The 23,363-nt window shown below is 45.9% G+C and overlaps 1 protein-coding gene across 2 annotated transcripts in view; it reads right to left on the bottom strand.

Annotated features, from left to right (window-relative positions):
- The window catches only part of GNG12 (G protein subunit gamma 12), a 129,819-nt gene extending 108,179 nt beyond the window's left edge, over positions 1-21,640 (bottom strand). Inside the window, exon 1 of one of the 2 annotated variants that reach the window (XM_046021610.1) lies at positions 21,546-21,640. The gene's annotated coding sequence lies outside the window, so the exon portion shown is untranslated. Of the gene's footprint in view, positions 1-21,518 lie in introns of both variants that reach the window. The other variant, XM_046021619.1, reaches the window with a different exon arrangement.
- Positions 21,641-23,363: the final 1,723 nt, after the last annotated feature.

Raw genomic sequence — 23,363 nt, 5'->3', positions numbered from 1 at the left:
TCTGGAGGGATGGAAGAGAGAATGCCTAGTGCAGCAAGACTAGGAAAAACTAGCACCACTGATCAGATCTGTCGTCTGCCGTCAGTACTGAGTCTTCTAGCTCCTGTCTCCTACGGGCTGTGAGTTATTACCGTCTCTGCTCTGACAATAAGGTTCACCTTGACAAAGAAGTTCACCAACAGCAGTATCTTAGAGAAAAGAAAACCCACCCACGAGTCACATCAAAACTAAAAATACTTTCCAGACACCAAAGACTACTGAGGAGGAGGAGGAGGAGGAGGCAGCAGCAAAGGGATTTCCTTTCACTGATTTTCCAATGTGAGCCTCTCTCAATACCATGGGGGGTTGGGAGTGTGCTTCACTACTTCAGGTAATGGACAAGGAAACTGAGGCACAGGAAGGCCAAGTGCCCTGCTGAAGTTCACATCGCTGATCAGCGACAAGAACCAGGTCTTCAGGGGCCGCCTGGGTGGCTCAGTGGGTTAAAGCCTCTGCCTTAGGCTCGGGTCATGATCCCAGGGTTCTGGGACCGAGTCCCTCATCCGGCTCTCTGCTCAGCGGTGAGCCTGCTTCCCTTCCTCTCTACCTCTGCCTGCCTCTCTGCCTACTTGTGATCTCTGTCAAATAAATAAATAAAATCTTTAAAAAAAAAAAAAAAAAAAAAGAACCAGGTCTGCAATCCTATCGAGGACTGAGAGAGAGATCTAAGTCCAACCCCCTCATTTACAGAGGGGCCACCCTTCATCCACAAAGTGGTTGGCCCAGAGTGATTCTCCTGGTTTGGCAGAAGTACAGATGCACTGGAACCGTTCGAAAAGACAGCACCTCACCTGGTGAGAATAAGCCAGTCAGGAAGACAGGCCTTCTCCTCCTCTGCAATGTCTCTAAAGCTGAAATGGCCACAATGATAGCCAGGAACCACATGTGGCTATTATCAATTTTAACTTTAATTAAAATTAGATAAAGCAAAAAATTCACCTTCCCAGTTACACTAGTCACATTTCAAGTACTCGAGAGCTGCGTGTAACAGACTAAACATGTCCATCACTGCGGAAAGTTCTACTGCACAGAGCCGCTCTAAATTACACCCTAGGGGCGTCTGGGGGGCTCAGTGGGTTAAGCCTCTGCCTTCGGCTTAGATCATGGTCTCAGGGTCCTGGGATTGAGACCTGAAATGGGATTTCTGCTCAGCAGGGATCCTGCTTCCCCCCTCTCTCTTTGCCTGTCTCTCTGCCTACTTGTGATGTATCTGTCAAATAAATAAATATTAAAAAAAATAGGGCGGGGTGCCTGGGTGGCTCAGTGGATTAAGCCGCTGCCTTCAGCTCAGGTCATGATCTCAGGATCCTGGGATCGAGCCCTGCATCAGGCTCTCTGCTCCGCGGGGAGCTTGCTTCCTCCTCTTTCTCTGCCTGCCTCTATGCCTACTTGTGATCTCTCTCTCTGTCAAATAAATAAATAAAATCTTAAAAAAAAAAAATAGGGGCGCCTGGGTGGCTCAGTGGGTTAAAGCCTCTGCCTTCAGCTCAGGTCATGATCCCAGGGTCCTGGGATCGAGCCCCGCATCGGGCTCTCTGCTCAGCAGGAAGCCTGCTTCCTCCTCTCTCTCTGCCTGCCTCTCTGCCTACTTGTGATCTCTGTCAAATAAATAAATAAAATCTTTAAAAAAAAAATAATAAAGTACGCCCTATATGACAAGGGTGCAGCTGGACCTGGAAACAGGAGTCCCAGGGATCCCACAATTAGTTCTAGGAACTCGGGTAAATCTCTGGGCTTCAGTTTCCTGATCTGTAAAAAGCCAAAGCTGGACTCCATGACGCAGTGGCCCCTTTCAACTCTAACATCCCATGACTGCACCTAGAACTCCAGAGGGCAGGCTTCTGACCACCCGCTCTTCTTTCCTAGGACTGCCACACTGGCCCTGTATCAAATAAGATCAGCAGAATAATGCACTTGGACTCTATTATTTCCTGTAGGAACACAATCACTGAGTAAGAATGAAGCGGCATCCTTCTAATCATTTCAAGGGTTAAAATAAGAAACAGCTACAAGAACAATCTCTCCAAATATGCCCTAGGAATAAGTGCCAAAGATACTAAGGATTTCCCTCCCACCCCCCCCACCCCCCTGCAGGATTCCTCACCTGAGGATCGACATGACAAACGTGCTGGACTTTAGGGGGAGAGAAAAATATATTCCTACAGAAAACTGGTACCACTCTTTTCACCCCGGAGTGAAAACTACATTGTTCATTATGATTCTGGGGAGTGGGTTGGCTCCCCAGAGGGTCTGATGTTTGGGCATCTCCCCAGCTCCCGGGACCAGGAGGATCTCCTCACAGAGCTCCTGCTCCCTTTCTGGGTCCAGCTCTACCGCACTGAATACCCACTTCCTGCAGAGACCACATCTAACACTTTTGAAGCTACAGCTAGAATATTAACATGTTTCAGAAAAAACACCAAGTAGTTCAACGATCTTTCTACTATTCCAGATCACAGAAATATAAATCTGGAGCACTGTGAGAATAAAAAGGCCGCACCTCCAATCCTGAGGCTGGACAGAATTACTTATCCTGCCAGAATCGGCAGACGGCCGGCTCCGGGGAGCTTCTGCATGCTCCTGCTCACCATCTTCCCCATCAGCCCATCCAATTACATTAATTAAACTCTAATTAATTAAAATAACAATGGCAAACATTCACTGGGCTTCTAGTTAACTCAGTGCCAGGCCCGGTTCTCAGCAGTTGATATATATCAACTTCCTTATGCCTCACAGCAGCCCCAGCAAGAGGCGGCTCCATTTTCCAGGAGAGAAAATCGAGGCAGTGAAAGGTTAAATAACTTGTTCAAGGTCACACAGTAGCAAGGGGCAGAGCTGGGAATACGATCTACGGGGCAGAATCCTGCTCTCTGCCATCACAGTACCCTTCTGTTCAATAGGCACAGTGAACACTGTCTCACCTTATAAGGTCTGAATTGAAAAACATATGTAGAAAACATTGCAAAAACAAGCAAGCCAAGTTAAAAAAAAAAAATGTACCTGCTTAGCAAACACTACTTCCAGATTTGTGTTCTAACACGTCTTGCAGATAGCCCTGAGTCCTTCCTGAAATCCCGGAGAGTGCCAACCCTTTAATTCTGTCACTTTTCCAACATTTACTCTAAACTTCTTCAGCATCGTTTTCTGGTGAAACTACCAAAACACCGTCTTCAGTGTGACAATCAACCACAGGCATATTAACAATCAGCAGAACTATTCCTAACGACGAACTCCATCTTTAATAAGGGCAGATCATAAATAATAAAAAAGACAACAGAGTTGCGAACTGATAATTCCAGTTTTTACAGCAGTTATAAGCCACTTTAAAAACAAATTTGCATGAGTGATTGCTGGGCTTTTTATAAATATGGTACCAGCCGGGAAGCAGTCCCACTCCCTCTTCTCTGGACTTTCTGTCCTTCAAGAAACAGGCATGCTGACTCTGTAAGCCCCAAGTCTTACAATGCTTTTATGTGTTTTCGGGATTTCCATGCTTATCAAGACAATCTTCTGTGGACAATAAAAGTCCCTGAAAGGTACCAGAAAATGAATGCTTACTGAGTTATGTGTGTTTTCTCAGTAGTAGAGGACAGCACGGTATAGTCGAGCAGGCACAGGTTTGAATTCAGGCTGTGCAGCCTTGGGCAAGTTACTGAACCTTTCTGAGTCATAGTACTCTCTTCTGTAAAATGAACTAGTTATATTTTATAGCTTGTAATGCCTGGTCAAGACCCAGCACAGAAAAGTTACTTTCCTCCCCTTCTCATCATTAAAGTTATAAAAAGTGAAGTTAGTTTTAAAATCAAGTTGCAAGGACGCCTGGGTGGCTCAGTTGGTTAAGTGACGGCCTTCAGCTCGGGTCATGATCCTGAAGTCCTGGGATCGAGTCCCTTGTCGGGGTCCCTGCTTGGCAGGGAGTCTGCTTCTCCCTCTGACCTCTCCCCTCTCATGCTCTCTCTCTCTCTCTCAAATAAATAAATAAATAAAGCTTAAATTAAAAAAACAAAACAAAACAAAACCGAGTTGCACTCTTGAGGTTTCATTTTTCATTTTTGTTTGGTGTAAGACCCTTAGTAAGAGTTTTTGAGGGACTCCCACTTTCAGATACTTCCAGAAAGTGTTACCACACGGAAGGCTCCCAGCTCTCCAGGGTGAATGGGGGAAATCTATGTGGAATGGACATTCAATCCCAACCCTCTCAAACAAAACAAAACAAAACAAAACTGTGTTGTATCCAGCAAAACAAACCAACAAACCATTTCTATGAATTTAAATTTCACAGGTCACCTTCTTTCACCATTTTTCCTTTCCCTGATAAAAATAAAAACGTGCTACTGGACATAAAACAAAACTTATGCTGACCACTAAAGCCATTTCTAGGTAAAATTCGAGAGCCTATGTATGCACCTCAAAAACAACTATTTGCTCTTGGGCTCCATACAGTGAGCCTGGGTGTGAGTAACACTGACATCACAGAACGCCAGGCTTCAGCCTTCTTAAGGAAACAGCCAGGAGGAGGTGTGACTAGCCAGAGAGTCTTGGTCAAGACCCCTTTGGCACCATGCACCTGTGCTGTTACCCTGTGGGTGACTGTCAAAGTGGGAACAGTGACATGCACCCTTCAAGGATACTCCTTTTTATCTTTACCTAACGGAACACACCAATAATGTCTTCATATGTTGGAAAAGATTTTTGCTTTTTAAGGGATGGCTTAGATAGCTCAAGGATAGAGAGCTCAGTGTGTTTCAAGGAAGGGGATGCCCAGAGAGGATGTGTGCTCAAAGGCTGCTCCCAAGCCCCATAAAGAGATGAGGAAGATGAGGCAGAGTCTCTTAAGACTCATAGATGGTCACATCACCACTTCCCCATCGTGTCAATTACCCTCAATGCACGCAGACTGAGGTTAACTCAGGCAGCAAGAAGGCCACCCTCCTGGCGCTCCCCACCCTTGCCTGTGTGCTGGACCCACCTGGGAGCTTTCCACCATCCTCTGGGCCTCGAGGCAAGACGGGCTGACCTGCCGGGTGTGGGTGCAGCCAGGGCTTTGTGATCCTCAAAATCCTCCCCAGCTGATTCTAACATACAGACAAGCTCTCAAGTCACTACCCCAGTCTCTTCTCTGTCAAGGCTGCCTAAACCACCACATCCTATTCCCTTTGAGAATTCTTTTTCTTTTTTTCTAACAAACAAGAAAAAGGAAAAGATAAAGCTATTTAAAGATAAGCTATAATCCTAAATTTTAAACTTTTCTCAAGATAAAAGTTCAGGGTCAGAACTTGGTGTGACTTCATCCCTTTGCCCTGCCTCCATAATAAAGATTACAACCCGGTCTAGGAGATTGAAGCACAGAATATATTCCTGAGCAGAGCAGAGTATAAAGGGTAACCCCTTCAAAGGTGGGAAGAAAAGTACATTAAGATGTTTATGGAGAGGGGGAAAAAGTTGAAACACCAGCTTCACAGCCATTGTGATATCCTTCCTAGACCTTTTCTAAGTCTCCAACTGCCTGACTTCGCTGGGCTCGTCCTTCTCAACTGAGCTCTACGGTCTTCCTTACAAATTACTCACTCCTAGGCAAGGCCCCTGCTCCTGCTTCCATCCTCCTGCAGTCTCCTGCCTTCAGCTCAGACCTCTCTCCCCCATCCTCCACATCAGCTTTCCAGAGGGGCCCTCACTCTGGAGAGTGTGACCCATAAATACCAGTGAGGCATCAGCCAGCCAGGCAGGTGGGGAAGGAGGGTGTCCTCAGGTTCTCCCGGCTCAGTTCCTTCCCACTTAGCCATCCTGGTACAGGAGGGGCCTGGTGATAAGCAGTTCTGAGCCTGGCCAGTACCCAGACAGACCCCCAGCCTGCAGGGTAGACTTGAGAAGGCTGCACAAAGTGGGGAAACAAGAGGCGTGGGGTTCTCATCTCACCTCCGTCCTTAGCTAGCTCCATGACCTAGGGCAAGTAATAGCAACATTATAGAAAGAGCCTCAGTTTTCCCATCTATAAAGAGGGAATTAATGTTTGACCAGTGTATTAGTCCATTTGGGCTCTTGTAACAAAAATACCATAGACTGGGTAGCTTAAACAACAAACATTTACTTCTCTGTCATGCAGGCTGGAAGTCCAAGGTCAAGGTTGCCAGCACATTCGGTGAGGTTCAAAAATGGCCATCTCTCACTATGTCCTCTCATGGTGGTGAGGCGAGACAGCTAATATTATTCAAGAGAGCTCTGCCCCCATTACCTAATCATTTCCCAAAGGCCTCACCTCCTAATACCATTATTTTGGAGGTTAGGATTTCAACACTGGGATTTGGGAGGAGACAAACATTCAGTCCTTAACAACCAGACTCCTCACAAAGCCTTCTGAAAAGACATGCTCAGAATTGGATTTGAACACAATGTAAATTCCCTAAAGATTGAGTCGTGTGTACACCAGACTGACTGCCTGTCTCTGACAGGTGTTGCTGCATATTTCAATGTTGAAATTAGTTTAACAGCATGCCTCTGGAAATCCAGACAAGAAAAAATTTGTCCGGAGAGGCAGGCAGAGAAGAGAGCGAAGAGGTGACAAGAGTCAGAGCATCTAACATTGAGGGAGTTGTCTATGGCAGCTCTTCTGAGAGTTGGGAAGCCTTCAGGGAAGCCTCCAAACATCCTTGTGAGGTAGACGGGGACTTGTTGCCCTCATTTTACAGAGGAGGAATCTAAAGTTCAGAGCGTGTTATGGTCTGAATGTGTGCGTCCCCTCAAAACTCGCACTGAGATCCTAAACCCAAGGCGATGGTAATTGGAGGTGGCACCTTGGGGGAGGTGACGGGGTCCCAAAGGTGGAGGCTTCAAGAATGGAATTCAGTGCTCTCCTGAAAGAGAGCTCCCCACCTCCCATCGTGTGAGGGGTCAGTGAGAAGACAGCTGTCTATGAACCAGGAAGCAGGCACTCATCAGACATCAAACACTAAGGCCAGTGTCTTAATCTTGGCCTTCCCAGTCTTCAGAACTGAGAGGAATACACTTGTCATTTATAAGCCACCTTGCCCATGGTATGGTTACAGTAAGCTGAACAGACTGAGACCAAGAGGTAGTCACTCAAGGTCACATGACTAGTGAGTGGCAGAGCTCAGCTTTGGCACTGGACCTGACCTCAAGACCTGGATCTTCAGCTTTCGGTGACAGTGTACCTACTTTAACTGTGAAACCATGCTGACTTCCCCGTGCCCCCTTACCCAGGCCAAGGAAGCCAGGCACCCCCTTCTCTGTCCTGCCACACTTCTCAACTCGCATTGCTATGGAACACTCCTTTCTGATGCCGTTATCTATTTCTTCTGTGTCTATCAACCCCAGTAGCTTACAGTCCTCAAGGGCAGGAAGAGAGTATAGCAAGTGCCTTGTAAACTGCTGGTATGTAAAAAAACATTTTCTTAATGCATGAAACAATGAAACTGTGCTAGCTTTCAAAAGACAGGCAGGAATTTACTGGGTAGCGTGAGCGACACTTTTTCAAAAGTAGAGGCAGTACCTTCTTCATCCTTCTCTCCCCAGAGGCTGGCACTTGAGAAACGCGTGATAAACTCCTGGCTGAGGAAACAATGGGAAGACCTTCAGAGAGATTTAAGACTACACACCTAGTAGAGGTAACCTGGCCAGTGTGAGTGAATCAACCGCAGAGGGCCTGTGGCAACACAGATGTGCTTCTCAAATTATCCGTGGACAGAGATCAGCTTTTTCAGTTTTCTTTCCAATTCAACAGGGACCCACATTTGGATAAAATGCACTAAAAAGTCAACTGCTAGAAAAATGAAATATAAAATGCAAGTCCAACTTTTTATTAGATTCAAGAGATGTAAAGTGACTGTCAAATTGCTATGCAAATGTCCAAACACGTACTCTTCACAAGTGAGCTTCCCTAGCTGCGGCTTGTCAGCGAAGGGCTCCGCTGTCTGTAGTCCCAGCTCTGCAGGGCCCTGGGTGGGGGGTTGAGGGGGGGAGAGCAGCAGGAAAGGTTTCTTTCCTGCTGAAGGAAAGTCCTGCTTTCAAACACTGGGGGAGAACGATGTTCACTGAGGGCTTTGTGCTCCACACATATTAACTTATCTCAACCCCACAACCTATCAGTGGTGTAGGTGCGATTATCACTCCCATTTTAGAGACAGGGAGATGGAGACACACAGCAAATAGATAAATCTTCTATGATTCCAGAATTCGTAAGAAGGCCTTGAACCTGGACAATATGAGCCCTCAACCACTAGACTGGGATGCCTTTGGGGGGCTGTGAGATAGGAAGTGACGTAGTCATATTGAAGTTTTAGAAAAATCACCCTGGTAGCAGTGTCAAGGGTCAAGGTCGGTTTGGAAGCCATGGCAACCACCCAGGTGAGAGCGAGTGCAGGGAAAAAGCAGGCCTGTGGGCTGGCTAGGAAGCGGATGTGGCACGCACTGGTGGGAGAACCCAAGCGGCAGGTGGGCAAGGAAGAGAGAGGGGTTCCAGGTAGCCTGGTTAGGAGCCTGGCATTCTGGGTGGAGACATCTAGACCCAGGTTAGAGAAGGCAGGAAGAAAAGCAGGTTTTGAGGGAAGATGATAATACTGGTTTTCAACAATGTCTACGTGAATTTTAAGAGCCTAAGATAAAGACAATCTGCAGGTACATCTTGGGGAAAATTCTAGAGATGGTGATCTTAAGATAGTTTATTGAATTCAGGTAGCTACTACTTAGACTCCAGGTCTGCTGAACCTTCTCTCTTTTCCTCCTTCTTTTTCCCTTTGTCCTGCTTGCACTTAAAATAGTTTAAAAAACAGAAATTCGCCAATGGTAAACGTATCGCCCTTTTGAAAATCGCACAGCGTATGTAAAAGGGTTCTAGTCACCAATTCCAGTTGACGGGGGAGAAGGGGGAGCCACACCACAAAGCAATTCTCAAGACCAACTGGGTGTCCCACAACTCAACTCAATTCTGGCACTACATAGCTGGAGAGACAGCACTAGATTCTGCAGGTTAAGGGTTCACTCCTACGAGACTGCCGGCCCCTTCAGACCCAAATCTCAAGCCCAAGTAGCACCTGTACTTCTGAAACACAGACTACAGATCCAAAGTTTCCATGACATTTCCCTTGTGTTTGGTTCATTTGTAAGGTTGCTCACAGAACTCAATTCATTTTACTAACTAGATTCCTGGCTCATTGTAACAGGCTATCTCTCAGAATGGAAGAGATACGCAGGGAAGGGTGTGGGGAGAGGGCACTGAGCTCCCCAGGTGTGTGCTCCATGCCCTGCATCTCCAGGCGTTTGCCAACCAGAAGCTTTTCCTAACTTCCTCTTTTTGGGTTTTTATGGCGGCTTCATTACATAGACACAACTGATTAAATCACTGACCACTGGTGACCAATTCAAACTCTAGCCCTTCTCCCCTCCTGGGAGGTCAGAGGGGTGGGACTGAAAGTTCCAATTTTCTAACCAGGACCCTGGTAACCAGCCCCCATCCTCCAGTGGGGCTGGAAAGCCACCTCATTAACGTAACAAAAGAATGTTTAGCACTCTCATGACTTAAAAAATTCCGAGTTTTAGGAAAGGGATGAACCATGTATATACTTCTCATTAGAAATCACAGTATTGTTTACAGCTGTATCCCCAGAGTAGCTAACTGACAGACACCTGTTGAATGAGAAAGGATCATTTTTGTCCTTATTAAACACTGTAAAAAGGATGAAGAGACAGGACCTCAATGATCTAAAACATTAATAACAAAGAAACATCTGAGTACAAGACAGACATGTCACAGGGCAATGTCTATCCCTCCAGCCCCTAAACCTGGTGGACACCTCTCCCTGTTGCACTTTTCACACGGTACCACCAGGGACTTCAGGACAGGTAACATGGTACCATGGAGAGCACTGACTTCAGCCCAAGCAAGATGCCACTACTACTAGCTCTTAAGCAATATTCAACCTCTCCGAACTGGCTTCCTCACCTGTAAACGTTGCTGGTATCACCCACCTCAGAAGGCTACTTCAAGGTGAGAATAGGTGTATGCAAAGCTCCTAGCTAGCACAGCCTCATGGTCATCAAATTAACTGCTGGAACACTATTTCCTCCCTATCAGCGCCAAATGCACTTAACTGTGAATGACTGCCACCGAAATGAAAGATAATAGGTTTAATGCGAGCAGTATGATCCTGGTATTAATTATAGTAACAATCCTTAATACCTGAGCACTTACTATTAACACACTGAATGTTTATATACAAAAGTAGCTCCTTTAGTCCTAAGCTAAAGATAGTATTTCATTAATTCTAAGAAGCATATTCTATTCACATCCCTGATACTGGGATGACTCTTTGAGTAGGGAAACGGTCTCCCAGAGCTGCCTATGTCCTAATCCCTGGAACCTGTGACTATATTATATTACATGGCAAAAGAGACTGCACAGCTATAATTAAGGTTTCAGACCTTAATATGGGTGGCAGGGCATGGGGGGGTGGGTACAGTCTGGATTATCCAAGTGGGTCCAAATGAATCAAAATGATCCCTTAAAAACAGAACTTTCTCTGGCTGGAGGCAAAGACAGCAGAAGGAAACCTTAAAGAGATTCCAGGCATGAGAAGGACTTGTCATGCTATTGTTGATTCTGAGATGTAGGGTCCAAGTACAAGGACCAGAGAGAGGTCTCTAAGAGCTGAGGGTGGCCCCCAACAGACAACCAGCAACGAGGCTGGGACCTCAGCCTGACAACTGCCAGGAACTGGAGTCTACCAACAACCTCAATGACCCTACAAATGGATCCTTCCCAGAGCCCCCAGTAAGATGTAGGACTTGTAAAGCCCAGAACAACCAACCAAACCCATGCAACTTTTGACCTACAGAACTGTGAGATAATATGCGTGTGCTGTTTTAAGCTGTTAAATTTGTAGTACTCTATTATGGACAGCCATAGAAAACTAATAAAGTCTTAAGGCTGATGAGGGTTGCTGTGGGTTAGAATTGAATCAACAGCAATATTTTTCTTATTGGCACACAGAATAATGGCATGTCCCGTAACTGATGGCCTCCTGAATTTGTTGTTATTATCTCTGTGTTGCAGATAGGCAAACAGAGACTCTAAGAAGTCAGGTAACTTGTCCAGGTGATTCAAACTGCAAGCCTGAGCTCTAAGCCATCACGCATACTATCAGAGAGCACCTAATGGTGAAAATCCTGCTGAAAGACCAGGCCAGGAATGGCTAACATGACATGCCGCCCATGTCTGACACACATCCCTATCACATGTGAGTGCCTGCCAAGACCCAGCCAGGTCCAGAAGCTACCTACCCTCCATCATTCATTCACTCACCTACCGTGGATGGAGCATCTCAACGTTACTAAGCAACCTTCTAGGTACTGGGGACAGAACAGCAGACCAAGAGCCTGTCTATGAGCTGACACTGCAGTGGGGGAGGCCAACACTACAGCAACAGAAGGAAGTCGTAGAAGGAAAACTAAAAAGCATCCAGAGCACTGAAAAGCCCCCTTCACAAATTAGGATCATCGACAATGGAAAGGGGTCACTGGGCCCTGGAGCATCAGGTCCTCCTTTCTGGAGCTTTGATGGGCCTCTACTACATGTGCGAGCTCCAGGAAGGACAGTTTGTCGCTGATGTGGGGTTGGTTTAGCTTTTCTTTTCTCTTCTTCCCTTTTTTTTTTTTTTTTTGATAGAGCTGTAGGCTAACTTTATACAGGACTGCCTCATATGAATTTCTAAAAGCAAACCAAAAAAACCAGTCATCCTTTTTGCTAAACCACAATTTCTCTTTTTTTTTTGACGGATTTCATTTTTAAAAAGATGAAAATTAATTTTATGTGAACCTATCCTTCCCAGAGCTGACAGAAGGAGCCTGTCAAGAAGAAAGACGATTCTGTGCAACTCCAGTCCCACACCTCTTGTCGAATCCTGAACTCCGACTGGTCTACTCACATTGCACTTTTTCTTTCCTCTCTTTCACTCTGGGCACAGAGCAGAACAGCTCCCTGATGCTGAAGTCAAATGGAAAACAGGAGCCCAATGCAGTGGGTAAACAAACAAACAAAAAATGCAGTGCGTAGAGCCTTTCAGGAGATACACATCAACAGAAAACTCTAGATTTCCTAAAAGATCTCGCAGGAAATGCCACTGGAATTTATATGTTCTCAATCTCTTCTCTTGTTTTTGTTTGAGAGGGAGAAATTCTAGACTAGAAGATCATCCTCATTATGGTTTTGGAGAAGCCCCAGTTTAATAATACCATTAGCCCAAAACTATTTATAAATCAGACATTAGCAACTGGCATAAAACCCTACTTTCCACTTCTCTCAATTTTGCACTGACAATTTGGCAGCCCCCTCTACCCTGAGGCCCAAAAGAGCCACCGCATTCTTACGTCTGTATTTAAGAGATTCTGACAGCAATGTAGGCAAAAGGCTTGTTTCCGGAGGAAAGGTCAATGAATGCCCACAGAAGGATGGACAGGCTCAGACAGCGTACAGGGAAAAAGGCACGAATGGCCCCAAACGTCCACTTCACTCTTAGTTTGAAGAACTTAAACAACTCCACGGTACCGTTTCTCCCCAACCAGATTAGCAAAAATAGAAAGAGCTGACACGCTTCTTGCTGGTGGGGCTGTGGAGGATAAGGCCATCCAGTGCATTTGCCAGTAAGAAGGCAAAATGAGTCAACCCTTCTTGGATTCGGCAGTCTCACTTCTGGGAATCAGTCCTGTAGGTACAGCTGCACAAAGGCAAAAGGACCTATTACACCTTTGTTTGTTGCAGCCCTGTTTGTAACAGCAAAAGACTGGCAACAATCCAGAAGTCTGGTGAAGGGGACTGGTTGAATGAACTATGGTGTGCCCACAGAGTGACAAAATAATGTACAGCTGCAGAGAGACAGAGATCTCCGTGTGCTGACAGAGATCTCCAGGACCTACTACTACCACTACACACATACACGCACGTGCGTGCGCACACGTGCACACACATACATACATATATTATTTGCTGCATTTACCAGTTGCACCCTATAGAGTGTGGGAAAGACTTAGATGGGGAAGGGGTGGAGCAAGGTTTCTCTGGGTTTACCTTTACATATGGTTAAGAGGGTTTGGGGGACAATATAATATAAATACACGACCTATTAAAAAAATGAAGAGGGGCACCTGGCTGGCTTGGTCAGTAGAGCATGTGACTCCTGATCTCACGGTCATGGGCTCAAGCTCCACACTGGGCGTAAAGCTCACTGAACAAAACAAAACTGAAGAGGTTGTACAAGCCATTTTTCACGGGAGTATGAAGAAGGGGACAGGACCAGCCTAGAAGTCGCCTGTCTAAGGAGGGGTTCGGCCCGGAAGGGGTCTGGGAGATCTGCACAGAGGCGGGTGAGTTCTCACAGAGACATCTGTGAATGCACGAAACCTCAGTCCAGAGCTCAGGTGAGCCCAGTGAGGCTGGAGAGCTCGATCTCTGCCCGGTTCTACATCACCTGCTGGGCAGGGTGCAGGGCGTCCCTGAGGCCCCTGACTTTTACTGCAGCCAGAAGAAAGTCAAGAGACCTGCAGGCAAACGGGAGGCAAAGACAGAAACGCTAAGATTACCTCCCAGGCACCATGCCAGGGGCATTTATTTGCTTTCTCAATTTGGACAGGAATGGCTGAAGCATGCTGCTCATCAGATATTTAGGTTTAAAAAAAAAAAAAAAAAAAAAAAAGAGGGCAAAGCATGTACCAGGATATTCCACTTAATTTAACAGAGAGATAGTCCTCAAAAGTTGAGCTTCCTGGCATTTTGTAAAATCAAACCATAAGTATAAATGCAATAGGTGAGTCTGCTATTTCAAGAAATTCAGTAGGGAGTCCTGCTATTTCTGCTTTGGGAATCTGAGTTTGCCTGAAGAAAGCTGCACTTAACCAAGATAAAATGCAACGGGCATTTAGGTTTCTGTACCTGTGAGCTTTTCTTCCCCTGTACATTCCGCCCTCCGTGCAAGAAGGTGCAGAGGGCTAAAGTCCTAAGTACAAGCCAGCACCCCTATCCTCAGAGCCCCTGTCTTAGCAGTTTGATCAATCCAACGTGACTGGTCCTACCTGCTGTGTGATTGCCTCTCGGGAGAGCCGCCAGGAAGAGGAAGTTAATTCTGAGAGTAGGCTTTCTAAAGGATCAACTCAAAAGAGAAAGTATGCAAGAAGTGCCAGCTGGCACTGAGGGGGCACAGACAAACTCCCTTTCTTAGTTTTTGGTAGCTTTAGCAATAAGGCTCTCCTCCTCTTACCATAGCTAGAAAAATCATTCCGTATGAGAAGCAGTTGCTCACAGGGAAGTTCCAAAGGCTCCTGCAGCCACTGTCTGGCCCCATCCCAGGGGAAGGGCCCAAGCTGGTCAATAAACCACACAAATCCCTTTGCACATTCCCAGGAGTCAACAATGTATTGATCAGACCATAAAAGAGGTGCAGGGACCCCAGCATGTATCAGGCAACACTGAGCATGTTGCTGGTGTTTGACTAACAGTAAACAATGTCAACAGCCCCAAAGCGCTGGTCTTTACCTGCCCTTTAGGAAATGACAAATGGAAGAGGAAGAAACCCATCCCAGGGCATGTGTGCCCCTGAACATGCATTTCCTAGTACATACAATCAATTTTACTGATTCGATTAAAAAACAAAGAACACTGGCTCACGCACTTCACGGACACACAGTACAGAGAATGTGATTTTATTGCTTCATTCCCCTGGCATTTATTAAATGCCTACTATGTGCCAGACTCTGCCGGCTCATGGCAGCTCGAGTTTATTGTGGCAGAAGAGGCCTGTGAGAAGCAGAGCTATGCCAGCCACGTTGTGCCCTTGTATGAGTTAGAAGAAAGCAATTCCTCCAAGTGCACCTAGCTTTGCAGACTCAATGGCATCAGAAAGAAGTCCTCCCTTCCTGGAAGAGTCAGTTCTAGCCTAGGGCATGGGGTTTTGGAGCAGATCTGAGCCCCTACTTGTTTCTTTGGCCAGACACTCGTGTGCAGTGAACAACCTGTCACTTCAAGGCAGCCCTGTCAAGAAGTCACAATTCAATCCTTCTGCTACTTGAGCAGGCAACCGACTCTCCCCTGACAACTTGTCTGAACAGCCAATCATGACATTATACACCCACATGAAACCCCGTGGTCTCACGTGCAGGCCACGCTCTAATAATTCAAAAGGTTTCAGTAGTCTGGGTACAGGACAGGGATCAAGTCTGCTGGCTTCAACACTTTCCAATTTGCCTGAGATTCAGGTTGAATAAACCCAGTGTGATGGTTTTACAGCAACAAAGTCCTCACTGAGCCTCAATAAAATCCAAGCGGCTTTTGGATTTTGATTCCTCTTTCCGTCCTTAGATTTATTTAGCCCAAATTGATAGATAAATTGTGTTGCTCCTCTATAATAACTTTTTCTGTGAAAAGCAGACAAAACTTGAGATCACCACAAGCTTGGGGTCTTAGTCAAAGGGTCCTGGTGAGAGCTAGGGTTTAAGGTTCAGTGCTCCGGGACATTTTGGCCCATAGTATCTGCAGCTCAGTAAAAGCCTGATTATTCTCTATCGGTAAAGTTAAGATTCCATCCCCAAGGGGTTTGTGTGGTTTGCACAGAGCCATTCAGGATGAACTCCCTGTACAAAGATGCAAGTACAGAGGTAATGGTTGATTCACAGCCCACACCAGTGAACATTTATGAGGATGCCACCCAAGTTAAACCAGAACATACATGACTCTCTTTGGTCAACCAAAGGGGGGGTCCTATGTCAATTACATGACATGGACTGCAAGAAGAATGATCACCTATTCTGTAAGAAAGCCACGTCTCTGCTAATAATCAATGAATGTGAAAAACTACGAAAGATTCTTAGCAACTGGTTCACAAGCAGACCTAAAAGAAATTCTTCTTTTAGCTACTAATTCTCCAGCAGAATGGAAAGTATCAAAAGTCTTAACCCATCTGCAACACCCTGGTTTTTATTATACAGTAATCTTCTGAAATGCAGACCCATTAAAAGAAGAAGAAACTCCCCTTGTCAGAGGATAGCAACCAGACGCTCACACTAAGCACTTTTACGGTACCCCATAAAGTCTGACATGATAAACCCAACATTTAAGTGACACTAGAAATGATTTTTAAGACTAGGCAATAAATGGAAAAATCCAGCTACAAGTAACCTTCAGTCCAATCACTCCACTCTACCCTAGATCCAAGTCACTTGCTCACTGCTGTTTCTGAGAGGCACAGTGGGGAGGGCAGGACCTGTTGGTATGAGGTGGTTCTAGAACAGCACTCAGCAGGCCAGTTCCCTCCTCTGTATTCTCAAGACCTCTCTGGGAGAGGCCGACTTCACAGATCACTTCATGCCTGCTGGGTCTCTGAGGCAATTCTGGAAGCTTTGACTTCTCTGACTGAAGAGGGCTAAGCCTGATGAAAAGGCAGTGATAATTCTCCTCAGATCAGGGTCAGCGCACCCCTAAAAAGAGTCCTCTTCCCATCTTTCTCTTAATTTGATCTATAGTTTCTAAATGGAACCGCCACTCCCTTTCCCCCCAACCCCTTTCGTGGGATACACCTCCAGGCCAGCTTCAAGCAGAGTCTGCACAGTCCACAGGACGTGGCGTTGGAACCAAGCTGGGTCCAATTCTGGTCTTGTCCCTGAGGGCGGCCACCTCCAACTTCCTCATCTGGGCTGTTGCGAGGACTGAGTGGGATCATAAATGTGATCAGGCTTAGATGGGGGCCCAGGACAGGGAACAGCTCAATACATGGAAGCACATACTTGCACTGAAAGTACTTTTTTAATCTGTCAAACTTTCCTGTTAAACTGAGTGCACTGATGTTTTCCTCAGGACTGTGGAGGAGGACCTGACAGCTGAAGGGGGTGTGTGCACGCAGCTTGTCGATGCAGGATCTAGACCTGAGAAGTGACCATTTCCATAAAGTCAAGCTTGGTAGATTTGGTCTGTATGCAAAGCTTAATTCCAGACATTTCTTAAGACGAACCTCTAGAGGCCTCTGGGTAGCTCAGTCAGTTAAGTGGCCTGCCCACTCTGGATTTCCAGTTCATGTTCTGGGATCCAGGACAGGCCCTGCGTTGGGCTCTGTACTCAGCAGGGAATAGCTTCAGGATTTTCTTTCCCTCTGTCCCTCCCACCCCCCATGCTCTTGCTCTCTCTCCAGTAAATCAATCTTCAAGGAAAAAGAAAAAAAGAAGAAGAAGATAAACCTACAAACTTCTGAAAGGGCCTCTCTTTTACTGCTAAAACATTTCTCACTAAGAAGGTTTTGACATTTAAGGACCTTCAACTGCTATGCAATCCAGTATTTTTTTCTAAAGCAAAATCCTGCTATTTGTAGCTAATAAGCCAGAGTTTTTACTGAGTAACTGTTACACAAGGAGACTATATATTTTTTTTCTTTTTTTTCATTCACTGGGGAAACTGGATACAAAAAAGGGAAAGCCCCAGAATCCCACCATCCACGGGTCTGTATTTTCTTCTAGAATTTCCTTCATCTGCATAAATTTTTTTGACCTAGCTGTAATTGTTAATACACTGTAACTGTGCACACTGCCCTTCCCCTATGTAACCTACCATAACATAGAACTTCATGGATTAGTGTTTTATTTTTTAAGTTTCTAATAAGAAAGAAAAATGGGATTGAGATCTAGAAATAATTGTTGAACAAATTAATGTAGCAAACCATTTCACATTTAAGAAATGCAATGATAATTGTCTAGTTATGTTCTCTTACTTTGTAAGCATTGTCTGGCAGGACTTTTTAAATTACTGAACTTTTTGAGATTTAGGGGAAACATTAAAATTTCCTATAGTTTTTTCCTTGTTACAAAAGTAATGCATGCTCATTATATAACATTTAGAAAGAGAAAAATCTCAGGAAGTAATAATTTAACATTAATATTTGCTGAACAGAGACCATGTGCCAGTCACTGTTCTAAATGCTTTAGGTAGATTAACTCATTTTATCCCTCACAATACCTTGTGGAAGCAGGAAGATATGAAGTAACTTGCCCACACTTTCACACACCTAGATGCATAAGACAGGAATCCAGCACTATGCTATAATGTTCTAGGAGTGAAAAGATTCAATAATTTATTCAATCAAGTCCTTCATTGCTTCAGCATACAATGTCATAGGCAAGAAATAATTCATAATAACACTGTACCCTTTACAATTATTTTAAAAACAATTATATTTTTTAAAAAAAACACTGTACCCTTTACAATTTTTAAATAAAGTGCCATTTCTGCATCTCTCTGGGGCAATCAGTAAAACGGGAAGTCATGCATTAAAGGAACTACCATTCCAATCAGTCTAATCACAGGTACCTGATAGGCATTAAGGAAGAAACAACAGGTGCTTAAAACGATTAGGCTTAAAGAGAGAAGCATTTTTTAAATTTTGCAGTTGATTCAGTAATGTGATGAGTAGAATCCTTGAATCAGCTAAACACTCATTCTCACAAAAGTTTACAACCAGTCACAACACTTTAATAAAACGTTTACAAAATGCTCCCAATCAGTCCTAAATGCTTCTGATGGCTTATCTGTTGGCACTGAACATCAGTACATGAAAAATAAATGGAAACCCTTGGGTCACATTTTTTCATACTTTAATTAAAAATCATACTTAGTTAAAGATAAGTGTGTCTGTTCCTGATTTAATTTCCTAACCAGGCTAATAAACACAACTTTTAAAAATATAAACTCTTTTTAATTAAAATATGATCAATGAAATGTTTCTGACTGCCTGGCTCTAAAAATATTATATGACTATAATTTCAGCACTAAAAGCATATTAAAGCAATTGATCCATCAATCATAATTATTCATACCACTGTGGTAGAAACATGGCACACATGTTTAGATAGCTCTACCTATAGGATCAGGTATTGTCTTTGGAATTTAAAATAGCTCTATCTAGCCTTTCCAGAAGGCTTTAACTGCCATCTTGTAATTTATCCAATAGCCTGCTGCTAGCTTAATATCTAATCATGTTGAACATTAATTGTGTGTTAAGTGCTGTCAAAGTGCTTTGCAAAGATTGTTTCACATATTCTCATAATAATCCTTGAGACAGAGACCACTATCATCCACATTTTACCAATCAGACTGAAAAGATTAAATAACTAATACTCCCATCCAGGTCTATCCACATCCAAACTCATACTTCAAACCACTGTTAAATAGCTTCTCTTCCAAATCAGGCCTCAGAAAAATCTGACTTCCACAACTTACCTCCACACTTTCACACACTTAAGCTTAAACAGACATACAAAACTTAAAACAAAAAACACCCTATACAAATCTGACCATTTATCCAATGAACAATGTGATTCTACATTTGAAATTTTTAATTTCTTGCCTCAGAGAGGTTTACAACAGAAAAAAAAAATAACCTGGCATTAGGGAACCACTTCCTCAAGTGTTTTGGCTATGAAGCTCTCTGGTATCACAACTTGACAAACCACCCATGTCCTTCAACAAGGGAGGACAAGAAGAAGCCCAACACCACAATCTCACTGTTAGAGAGCTAATCTTTCAAATGAGACTGGAGCTTGATACACAGAAAGATTTAAGGTATTAATCTTAGTCTCTTGTGAAACAGTTTCACATTTTTACGTATTTCTACACAAATTCAAATGCTGTCAGGGATCAAGACCTAATGAATGACCTGGGTTAAACACAGGAAAAATACGACCACATTTTTATAAGGTCTAAACACGTAGGTGTTAAACTGCTCAGCATTTTTTGGACTTAAACTAGGGTTTTATGGTGCTAGTTAACTGTTAGGGAAGCAAAGGGACTAAACATTTGATCCCAGAGTCCTTTTACCACTGAAGAGTCTGTAAAATGTTTGGCTACTTTTAAAAATTACGTGTGTGAATCATGTTTGTTTATTGAAAAAAGGGGTTTGTTAATACATACAATTTAGCCTTAAAAAAAAAAAAAAAGCTCTTCACTTGAATGTGATTGTTTTGGCAATAGTAAAACCCAACCCCACCATTCTTGCGTTGCCTGCCTTCCTGGTTCTCCTAGGTGAGGGCCGCCATCCTGCCGTGATTTACAGGGAGAGCTGAGAAGCACCAGCAATGCTGCAGTGTGGTGACTACCACTTTAAAAACAAAGCCGAACTCCGCTTTTAAAGCAGTGAACACACAGACACAGACCCTGACTCTGACAACACCCAAAAGATTCATTATAGACAGTCCATTCAGACGAAGCTACAACAGCCCCAGGAAATATAAACAGTGTCCGCAAAGACAGCAGGGGAGGAAAGGAAGTAACTGATGGGAAGGAAGCTAATCATGTGAAGTTTGTCCAACTCCACAAGGTCTAATAAATTCCCGGTTTGTTTCCACTCAGAGCAGCCATTAAACGTGCCCCGACACGTGGGTGCAGGGGACCTCCCTTCTCTCCGGTTTTGCCCATTTCCTTCTCTATAACCTTGTTTGTATACAACCACGCCCGGTCAAGGGTGACTACGAGATAAAAGGCCTCATCAGTTTCTTCTCTTGGATTCCCGGTTGTCCAAAGTTTAACTCCACGGCGGTGATTTAACGAGTTCTTCTGTGCAAGTTATGAATGGCTTAAGTTTACAAGACACAAACATAAGGCGAGGGACAAGTGTCAGAAGCCTTTAGTGGCAGTGTTTTAAAGTGTTTTCAAATTAGTTTTAATTGATCTGCCTTGGCTAAAATTAAGGGGGGGGAGTCACGCTGATCCATGTAATAAGGGTCCTGACAGTGCTTAAAAAAAAAAAAAATTCACGCAAGACTCTCGTCTGAGCCTCGACCTCCCCATACCACATGCAAATACAGTCTCGAGCCCACTCACTGCTGGGAGTGCCTCGCGGGACGTGTGACCTGAGCTCTCCTCTTTGACCCGCTACTTCCCCGCTAGACCCAGCAGCGAGAGGGTTCCAGGGCTGCTCGCCCGCCCGCTAGTCCCAAGAAAGAGCGGAAGAAAGTAGGGAAGAGGGGCGTGGCGCCCCGGTCGCCCCCAGATGCCTGCCCGCCTCCAGAGCCTGGCACCACCGCAAGGAAGGGCTGGGCACACCGGAGTCTCCCAACCTCAAGTGGGCGCGGGGCGCACGGCCGCGGGCGAGCTCCCAGACCTTTCCTGCCGCTCCCGCCCCCATCCCAGCGCCCGCGTCCCCAGCCCTAGACCCACAGGGCCCCCGCTTTCCCCGGCCGCCGCCCGTCGAGGGCGAGCGCGCAGTCCGCCTCCAAGTCTCGCCGTCCCTCGCCCTCCCTCCCCCATCCCCTTCTCCGGCGCCCAGGGCCCCGACCAGTCCCCGCCCTCCGGGACACTCTTCCCTCCCTCCTTCCTTCCTTCCTCCCTTCCCTTCCCTCCCTCCATCTCGCTTCCTAACACCGGGAACTCGGAGGCGGCCCCCGAACTGGCCGGCCGACGCCCCGCGCTGCGCCCCTGTGCCCGCAGGGAGCAGACTCGCCACCTGCGCCCGCCGCTCGTGCCCACTCGCCTGCCGGTGCGCTCCCCCCGCCGCCGCCGCCGGGGACTCGGTTTCTAAGGGCTCCTGGAGACAGCTCCGACCTCTCCTCCTCCTCCCGCTCCTCCAGGCGCCGGCTCCGCCTCGCTCGGGGTAGGCGGGGCGGACAGCCCGACGGGCGGGGCGGCGGCGGCGGCGGCCCGGACTCCTTCCTCCGGCCCTGACCCTCCCACCCGCCCAGGCACCCCGGCTGCTCTGGGCTTAGGCCGCCGAATCCTTGTCGTGTCCCGCCAGCCAAAGGGGAGAGGTCGGGAGCTGTAGAGCTCCACAAACGTCTGACCGCCTTGGCCGTCCCCATCTTCCCTTCCCCAAACTCATGGACGCCCTGGAGTTCAAGGACTCTGGGGCCCCCCACTTCACAGGACCCTCCACCCGGCAGCTCTGACTCCTCCAAAGCTTCCTTCGCGTGCGAACGCCTCGCTAACCCCTATGCCAACCGTCCCCTGGGCCGCGAATGTGAGCGCTGCCAACCCCCTACACAAAAGTTAGGCTCTGCTCCAGGAATTTCTTAAGAAAACAGTCACAGTAAAATTTAAAGGGCCCTGGGGCCATGGGGAGATTTTGTTTCCCAGAAAATGGAGATAGAACTGCGGATTGTTCAATTTGAAGTGCATGTACCCATCAGGAGCTCCTCCACTTCTCCCATGAAATTTGCACTCCCCCCCCAATGAAATTTGCACTTACCAATGCCCCATACCTGGCAGAGTTCTGCATAACGAATTAATTGGATTTGGTTGGTCCTTTGTGAATGGATTCAGGGTCAGGTAGTCTGAAGAGCCTCTTCTGTTTACACAGAGTTCGAACTATTCATACAAACAGTCATTCAAGGAACATTCACTGAGCTAAGCATTGTGTAAAGGGGATGGAGAGACAAAGATCAGTCGAGGCGCTTACCCTCCAAAAGTCCAGAAAGAGTCAAAAAGGCGGATGTACAAGAAATCCTACCACTCAGCAGACTTCTCGTTTATCCCCAGGTATCTGTTTTCTCGTTTGACAGGGTGAAGACAAAAGAGAAGGTGAGGCCAAAGTAGGTCACCTGGACCCAGTGTGGGCAGAGTCCATACTTGAAATGGAGTCTGGTGGCATTGGTGCAGGATATCTGTGTGTTGAGTTTCACCAAATGAAGGGAAGCGAAGCCCAGGTAAGTCTGCAGCCAAGGACTGCAGTTAGGGCATGATCTTTACTCTTACTTTCCTCCCGATCCCCTACTTGGGTATCGTTCCCAGTGAAACCATTGGACCAGGATGCTAGAGGGATACTGTAGGTAGAGGCAGTGATTGGATGCCTTGCCCCGGGAGTGTGGGAGTGTGGTCAGAGACACGTGCATCTCATTGAGCATCAAGCTCAGCTGCAGGATTTGTTTTGCCTATACAAGGGACAGCCAGAAGTGCCTGGAATTAGTGTTCCTCTGTCCCACCCCACCCTTTAACCAGTGATTGAGAATGCATGTATAAATACTGCTGTCCTGGTCCCTTAGCTTCCAGTTGGGACAACCCCAGGGTGGCTCTCTGCTGTCTACAGAGCTCCTTATGAGACTGGGCCAAAGTCCCTCCCTTCTGCTTTGGGATTTTGCTTGATATTCTTTTGCTTGCCCTTCTTTCCCCTCTAGATCCTACATCCCCTACCAGTGTTTCTTAGAAACCCATTCTAATCAGGACCAACTATGTGATTTGCAGGGCCCCATGCAAGATATAGAAAAATGTTCCTAACTTATCAAGAATTTCAAGCTGGCAACAACAAGAGTATTAGACCAAGTATATGGGGTTCCACATTTCTGCACAGATGTGGATG

Source organism: Meles meles, chromosome 1 (assembly GCF_922984935.1).
Source record: "Meles meles chromosome 1, mMelMel3.1 paternal haplotype, whole genome shotgun sequence".
Lineage (NCBI taxonomy): Eukaryota > Metazoa > Chordata > Mammalia > Carnivora > Mustelidae > Meles > Meles meles.
This window is presented reverse-complemented; position numbering and strand designations above follow the sequence as displayed.